Here is a 9,097-nt window from a genome sequence, read left to right as displayed (position 1 = left end):
TAAGAATGTCAAATACTCTGAAACTGATGTACTTAAAGGATGCTGTGAGGTTGTGGAAGTATCTTTAAACAGACTCTAGCAATTAGCATAAATTAGGACCAATTGACCATGGTGTTGGCCTATGAGCTTCACTGAGCCCTGCAGGACCAGGGCACAGATTAGTTACAAGCAGTTATAGCCAGCTGCCAGGCACCACACAAATTCGAACAAAGACAATCAAAAATGGAATGTTCTCTACCCAAGCCAAAAACCTGTGGTATCCAGAGTTGCATGGGCAGAGAGCCCATGGACATCCCAACTTGAACCCAGGAGCACCTTCTACATGGCTCCAGCTGCCACTCTGTCCCTGTGACTTTCTTCCTGGACTTTTGCATGGGAAAGGGGAGTTGCGTAAGTCATTGTATGCCTATATTTGTCATTGAAGAGTTTAGATATCTGAGTCCATTTAGTTGCCACACTGTCATTTGGTCCTGAACCATAACCCAGGATCCTGAAGTTGTGTCTTACTAATATTTCAGAAAGTCCCAAGCACACCTTCATGCTAAGGGTCACAAAAAATCAAGAAAAAGGCAGGTTCTTACTGCCCAAGAGTGATTTAAACCAACAGAGCAGATAGCAAATGGAAGAAATGGATGACTGGAATCCTACCACACAACAAGTAGCATACTAAATGTTTAAAGGTGAAGAAAGGAAGGTTCTGTGTGATGAACAAACTTATCAAAGCTTGGACAGCAAGTCTGAGAAAAAAAAAAAAAAAAAAAGTTTAACACTCAGAGATGGGATCACAACCATCTTACCATATTATGATTGCTAGAGCTCATCTTATTTGGCTAAAATATGTTAAAAGTACAGTTCACCTAATCTGTATGAGAATTATACTATAATTTAGTTAATTTGAATTACCAAATTCTAATAGTTCAGCTAAGATCTTTGTCTTGTGAAGTCTTGACCACTGTACTTAATCAGTTTGAAAAAACATGTCTACTTACTCTGAAATGCTGAGTACAGCTACCTACTCACCTCAGTAGATATTAACCTCAGTAAAAACTATGCCTTTTCTTTCTGGGAATACCCTTCCAGTTTTGGGTTTTGCACACTCTCTGGATAACAGAGAAGTGCAAATGTCTCCTTTTTGTTATGCACCTCACTGGACAACACAAATAAGTTTTAGGCACAATTCCTGCTCCAGGACTCACTGGCTGTCCTGACAGAAAATGTTTATTTCACTGAGTATACAGAAATGTGAAGGAATATGTGCCCAAACGTCTTCAGGTGAGGCTGAGATCACAGTTGTGTCATAACTGTGCATGAGCTTTATAAAAATCTCTGCAATGTGAGGAAAAAAAAATCAAAATATTGATTGCAAGGTTTGATCAGTTGCTCTTTTCAGAAGAAATTTCAATCTGATTTGTCATGTTATCGATTTTTTTCTTGCTCTTTGAGTAATTATTTTTAGTTATTCTTAGCCGATTGCCTCACTTTGAACTAGTATCAGATATCAGATTGGGGGGGGGGGGTATTTAAATGTGAGAAAAAATTAGATTTGAGTAGGATTACAAAGTCTGATCTGAAAGAGAAAGCTGATATGTGTCCTTCCGAGGAAGAAAAGAAACAGAAGCACTTTCTACTTCCTAATATGGAAGGTAAGGCCACTCACAAGTATAAGAAAAGTAGAACTTGTCTTATTATGTTCAAAGGTATGAGATAACTTATCAAGTCTTTAATTCATCATGTGCTTTACAGTGCTATTTAGATATCATTTAGATATTATTTCCAAATATAGACAGAACATTTGTAAATATGTAATAACATAATCTTTATGGCAATGGGTATTCTTTCACATGATTCAGCAAAACGTTGAGTAGTGTCTTCCAAGTTTCCAGTAAAGATTTGTAAATCTGGACATACTGAAATGAGACAACTTTTTGTCCTTGCAACCTACACACACTGTTTCTAATTTTTGCTTCTTTCTTAAAAAAAAAAAAAAAAAAAAAAAAAAAGTGCATAAATAAGCTTAAATATCTCCTGGTCTCTACTCTGCTAAAAACGACTTGATCCAAAATCTGCTGAACACATCAAAGGTCATTGCAGTTTAGTATCAAGTTTTCCAAATGCTGATGATCATTAATTGACTGAAAGAACGCTACAGGTAGTGAAATATCACCTTTGTATGGTTCTTCTCTCTTTCACCTGTCCTGTAATACATTCATATATTTTCTAGCTTTGGAAAAAGTAATAAAATCTCAGCCATTTCTTTTTGTCACACTAAGTGTTTATCCAGAACTTGCTGACTTAATCTGCAAATCTTGAGTAGTTCTAAATAAGGTTCTTCTCAAAGTTTGTCTCAAAATACAAACCCAGAAAAACATGGAATGAAATATTCAACTTCTTTAGATAGCCCATAATTACAGGTTAGCACACTAACTTTTTTTTTTTTTTCCATGACACACAATATTTTTCTTGAAAGAAGTTCATCATATTGAACACATGCATAGGCCTCATCTTAAGAAAATTGTTATGTGCTTCGTTTATGGAATATTTGAGACTATAAAGTGGTATAGTTTTAATGCCTCCATAGTGGCTTGGGGAGAAGATACACTCATACAAGTATCAGCAGTAGGTGATCCTTGTTTCTTTGCAGATTATTGTACAAATTGAACACCTTTCCTATGCAGCAATACATAATCCTAAAGAAGGTTCACTGCTTAATTTGTGCACAAACTAAGGACAATTCGTCTGCCTTCTCTTCACATGCAAATTATCAAAGTAAAAAGAAAGAGGAAATTGGCAGTAATTTTAAAATTATACATATATAAAGAGATTATTTTAAGAAATTAAAGCTCAGTTGTGCAGCAAAGAGCTCTTAGGTAGTTGGAAGAGAAATAGCCTTTTACAGACATTTCCAAATATTTATAATTTATCTGTTTAAAATTTTTGACATTTTTTACATAACTATGGGTCTTGAATACTTCACTGCAGAGATTTTCTGGATTTCTAATTATAGAACAACAGAACCACGGAAGAATAGCAATTGGAAGGGGTCTTTGGAGAAATAAAACCCAATGCCAACTGAAAGCAGGTTCAGCTAGATCCAGTTGTTCATGGCCATGTCCAGCTGAGCCTTCAACACCAACAAGAATGAAGTATCTTCAGCCTCTCTGTGCAAATTGCTCCAGTACTTGTAAACCTTTATGAAAAAAAAATATATATATATTAATAAAAAACTTTATATCTAATTACAATTTCCCTTGTTGCAGTTTGTGTCTAATGCCTCTTTTGTCACAATGAAGTCCAGGAAGAATCTGGTTCCATTGTCTGCCCATACAGGTGGGAAAGACATCAGTAAGATCTCCCATATGCTTCTCTTCTTAAGGCCAAACAAACCAAGTTCTCAATGTTTGTGCCAAAAAACTCAGCTCCCTGAATAACTTGACTTTAGAAAAACTTTGAAAAACTTTGTTTTTCATGGTTATGAGGACAAAAGATGATGAAGTATTATTTCAGGATGGCATAACTGGGATCTCTTAAATGGTGCTGCAGAAGCTGATAAACATGATTGTGTTAGGAGATTTGGGGAAAAAAATCTTAGATTATGCTCTTCTGATTAATTACAGAACTGGGAAAAATAGCACTTTAAAAAAGATTTAAGATATTTGCTTGCACAGACATTACTCAGAGCCAGCTTTATTTTTTAAAGATGCAATTTTTCTGTCAGTCTATAATATGGTACTGTGACTGGGTAATATATCTTCAGGCTTTACAGACTCCTGGTATGACATACTCTTTGACACAGTAGATCTTAATAGATCCTCCTGCATTAATCCTGACTAATGAGCAGATGAATAGTTAATTAAAAATGCTCCACACAGGCTTTGACACAGTAGACCATTACAGCTTCACTGTGGTTCTTGCTTTCTAATAGATGAACAAAACGTAACTTGCGTTTTTTTTCATCAGATCATAATGGCTCAGAAAGCTCCATTACAGTTTACCAGACCATTGATCTATGAACTAAACAGTATTTAAATATTTATTGATTTGATTTACTATGGTATATGATCTCCTGTGCCTTCAATGAATCCATATAGTAAAAAAGTCATTATGTCATTTTTTTACTCACTGATCTAGCAGATCATTAATAAGTTTTTTGTTTTGTTGGCATTAGGCTTGATTTTTTTCTAGCATTCTGAATGCTGGTGCTCTGCACAGGGGGAAGCCCTTTGACATGGATGGTTCTTCAAGTGCAATAAGTGCAGCATGAAGCCTTAGGCAGCAGCCCGTATCAAGTTAATATGATGTCTTTTCTATCTAAATAGAATCCTGTTTTTATTTCCTGAATTATACATTCACCAGGTTCTGATGACATTGCACATTTAAAAAGTGCTAGCAGGTGTAAAAGGATGTAAAATGACTGAGTTTTGATTTATACCAGAAAAGAATGCAGCCCTCAACTCCTTACTGAACTCTCACTAAGGTTAACTTGTACGTAAATCTTCTGCTAATGACCCATGGAAAACAAGGAAATCTAAATAATAAGGGTAGCATGATTGGTCTCAAACACCTACAGAATTCAGATTCAATCAAGTCTTGATCTCAGTAACTGTAAGATTAATTTCCTTTAACTTTGTATTTAAGAGATTTAGTCCTTAATAGTAAGGGAATGGTCAAGTCTTCATATATAAATACATTTGGTTTTATTTTCCTTTAAATAAATTCAGTGTGTTTTTGGAATAACTGATGCTCCCATCAGCAGTGATTCCATATTGTTTTGTTAAGCCAAATGCATGTTATTCTCTCTCCAGCTATGCAAATTTTAGGTTGCTTCTTTAGAAAAAAAAAATGTGTATATATATATATATATATATATATACATATATATATATATATAAAGAATTTATCTAACTTTCCAAATTACTGTGATTAAATGCTACACACAAACAGCAATGTTATTATTTTTGCACTATCAATACTATATTACACAAAGCACATTAAGCCAGTATTCCTGGAAAAAAGCTCAAGCTAATCACATTGGATCAGCTTACTTGCCGTGAATTTGTCAAAAGCAGTGGTCAATTTCAATATTCACTTTTTTTCACAAAAATTCAGCAAAATATTTCACCCTCAATACTTTGCATGAATACATAGAATACAATAATACCAAGCTCTCAAAGGAAACTGCGAGAAAGAACATGGGCACATTTGTTCTCAGTTATCTTCTATGTGAATATATGCTAGAAAAATCTTAATATAAAATCTTGATTAGATAGATTATATGCCTTAAGTGCCAAAATTTACTTCCCTTTTGGTTAAAAAGTACACTCTATCTTATACAACTATATTTTGTGGAATTTCTGTCTATATTTTGGATGCTTCTCAGTGGAATCAAATGCACTGGTTAGATTAGGTAAAAATTTCCTGAGAGATATTTGCTCAATTGTAAAAAATAACATTTTAAAGAGAATTACCAAACCAGTAGAAATGAGGAAGAAATGAGTCATGGTAATTAACTTTCTTCAGGACTCTCATGTGTCAGAACCTAAATGTTACTCCTTGATAGATTTAGCTAAAGTATAATATTCTACCTACAGTTAATAGTAACAAATGCTCTATTAGTAAAGCGGAACATTTAGAAATATGATAAAGATAATGCTCGAGAGAGCTGAACAACTACCAAGATTGATTGTTGTACTACTTTGATGTCCAAGTTTAAGGCTACTTACACAGTTATATTCCACTTTATTTTGCAGCTCATTATAGAAGAAAAAGAGTGTCCTATCAGCAAGAGGTATTGTCTTCCTTCCAGTAATAAAAGAATGCTACACTGAAAAACTACAGGGACACTGGCCAAAGAGCAATAAAGAGAGATCAGGAGAACTTCTGAAACATTAATGATGTCCTTCTGCCAAAGCTTGTAAAAATGTGCTAAAACTTTGAGTATTCATGAATTTGGCAGCTTGAGATTTACCTCACCTCATCAACTCCCTGGGCTAAGTTTTCACTTACCCAATATTTTTCCCAGACGGGATCTCGGTAGGATTATGAGAGATAAGGGGGAAAGACATACATCCCTTAGCCAAGAGATAATTAAACAGAGTCATCAAGGCCAGACCTCTGACTGGGCTGTGAAATCTACTGCCAGATGTTGCAGATACATCTGTCTAAGTCCTAACAGGATCCCTCTCATCACAGTATCTAAGCATTTCACAAATATTAATGTGTTTTCATTCTGGGAAAGCAATATTTTTTCATACTAATATAGTACCAGGCAGAACTGACAAATAACAGTAGCTAAGTAGGTATGTGACTTTTTTTTTAATACATAAGGGAAAGAAAAAACAAAACAAAACAAAACAAACAAACAAACAAAAACTTAAATTCTCCAAAGCTTGAAAATCTACAGACATCTCATTGTTTCCACATGGAAGAATGTTTTCTCTGTAGTTCTGCAGCTATTAAACAACAGGGCATTGACAAATTGTGAACCATTTGTTGATGGTTCACTCCAGTATATTTTAAGTTCTACAAGCCTTAAATAATCTAATAGTAGTAATTGTGGCCTAAAGATTGAGAGACTGCAAGATAAACATAAAGAACCTTATATGCATATATGCAGATATTTACAAGCATAAACACAAAATTTATTAAAAAAAAAAAAAAACATTAAATGTATATTAAAATATAATTGTGTATTTAAATATATACTTACATGTAATTTGCAATGTGTGTGTACATATACCTAATTATAAATAGGTACCTTATTTTTCAGCTATTTCATGACGCTTGGGGGAACAATTTGTGTTGGCCATTCTGGACTTCCTGCATTACAATGAACATGAAGTATGCAAGAGAGAAAAGTCTGCTTCTTAAATTGCTTTAGCTTTTATATATTGCAGTGCGTTAGCATCTACATTGTGCACAGGAACAGAGATAATGGGAAAGGCACAATGGGGAAATAGCATCAAATCCTATCCTTCCTGCTAGAAAATGGGGCTCTCTTCTGCATAGAAGCAAGTAGGCTTTCCTTAGACTTCATAGACTAGTGGAGAAAAGCTTGTGTGAACATATGAGAGCAAAAATGGGACACTTCCATTGTGGTTGTCATTAAATGACAAATAACCAAATACCATGTGTAAAGGATCACTCAGTAGAAATGTCCAGGTGCTGCAACAAAATGCAAAAGCATTTGTTTAAATGTCTGCAGCATTGCATTTCAATAAACTAATAAATCGTAATTAGAGATTTTAACTGAGATTTTATTGAGGAAATGTGTTAGTAAGTGGGCTGTGAAGTTCATTCTTTCTGACAGTGAAAGATGTCCAGGTTACACTGGCTATTACTGTGATACGTGCTTCCTGACAGCCTCTGGTGTCCAGAAAGGAGGTACATTTTCATTCAATAGTCCTGTGTCTACAGAATTAAACTGACTTGGGCAGACTTCATTTCAGACACCCTGGCCTTTCTCCGACAACTGGGGAGAAAACTCAAATGGCTGCATAGACAGGGCACAAGATGTCTTTAAAGATATGATGGGTAAGGGACCTTCCTTAAGCCAGCAAAATCTGAGTTACAGACTCTCCAGGGAAGAGTAAGTGTGCCCTTCTGGCACCCCTTGGGAAACACACAGAGACGGTCCCAGGGTCTCCTATTCATGTGCTCTGGTCGGCCGAGTGACGGATGTGCTGGCTGTAGGCATCTCCCTGCTGACAGCACTGGCAGTTGTCAATCTCTTCCAACTCTCACCCTCCATGCTGTGTGCAGGGAAGGTCAGTTTACACTATCTGAAGACCTCAGCTGAATTATATTAAGCCATTATGCAGTTTCCTAAGCATTGCTTGCCAAATTCTATGGTAGCATTACATATATCACATACAGGCACCTGCTACTGATTGTGCTGGTGTTGCTGCTGCTAGCTAAACGTGGAAGCTTACATGCTAATTAATGATGCAACTCTGCTGTAAAAATACTTTTGTTTTAACAAAATTACTACAGCTGCATGTAGTCTTCAAATAATTTTCTATAGAAGATTCTAGATAAATTTTACTGTTAGTCTTTTTTTTTTTTTTGTATGACAAATACAACTGTGTACATAATTATCATACTTTTGAAGAGCTCTGTATTTTACTACTTTATTCCTACTGGTAAAATGATCCATTTATTTACTTCATTCTGTCCCAGGAGTTTGAATAGACCTCGTTGGAACTTGAGAGATTATCAAAAATAGGGGTGGTGGTTTTTTACATTTGAGCACTAGCTTTAACTTACGTTTTATTTTTAGATTTTAAATGCATTTTTAATTCACTTTAGCAGATGAATTAAGATATTTCCTTAGCCAGACCTTTACAGTTGCTGACCAGTTTCCAACAAGTGGGGAAAGAATGGTTTGGGTCCATTTAACTGTCAGTAGACTTTGGTGCTGTCACTAGAATAATATTGATATACTGGTGATGCTGATGTATTTGAAAAGTATATGTTTGTTGGACCTTGTGTCTTTTTAAAGTACACTTCCCAATATTAGGTGTTTCCTATTATGATATATAATACGATTGATGTTATGATGTACTTTACTAGGTCTTTTGTGGACCTGCAAGGACTTCTAGCAGTAGTGTTTTCTGACTGTGTTATCTGCTCTTCTCAAGGTTGAGGGGAGGGACAGGGGGGGTACACAGAGTGTATGTGTCAGGAATTACATTACAGCCGTGTTCATTGTACTCTTGGAGGCAGAGGTAGAATTTTGTTAAGTACTTGTAGAATTAGTTGCCAATTATTTATTTTAAATTTGTAATTTGTAATTTGTGCCAGAGAGATTTAAGGCCTTGGCTAGTAACACACACCCAGCAAAGCAAACACATAAAACAAAATAATTATTGTTCAAAGTATAGGCAATGTCTTGAATAGAAATTGAATATGGATTCATTTAGTCCTGATGTTTGATTCCCAAAGCTGTCCAATTCCAAGGAGACCAGAAGATTACCTACATCTCAGGCTGGTAACCATCCTTCAGATATGCAACTTATTTCACTGATGGAAAAAAAGAAAAAAAAATCATAAATCTCCTAATTACTGCCAATATTTTAGGACCTGCATTTTAATGTTGGAT

The 9,097-nt window shown here is 35.2% G+C and overlaps 1 long non-coding RNA gene across 1 annotated transcript in view; it reads right to left on the bottom strand.

The window, feature by feature from the left end:
- Positions 1 to 1,757: 1,757 nt before the first annotated feature.
- LOC140002346 (uncharacterized) overlaps positions 1,758 to 9,097 on the bottom strand; it is a 33,764-nt gene continuing 26,424 nt past the window's right edge. The window contains exon 3 of the long non-coding RNA XR_011808722.1: positions 1,758 to 3,187. This is a non-coding gene — a long non-coding RNA (uncharacterized lncRNA). The remainder of the gene's footprint in view (positions 3,188 to 9,097) is intronic.

This window comes from Anas platyrhynchos, chromosome 4 (genome assembly GCF_047663525.1).
Source record: "Anas platyrhynchos isolate ZD024472 breed Pekin duck chromosome 4, IASCAAS_PekinDuck_T2T, whole genome shotgun sequence".
In the NCBI taxonomy this organism is placed as follows: Eukaryota; Metazoa; Chordata; class Aves; order Anseriformes; family Anatidae; genus Anas; species Anas platyrhynchos.
This window is presented reverse-complemented; position numbering and strand designations above follow the sequence as displayed.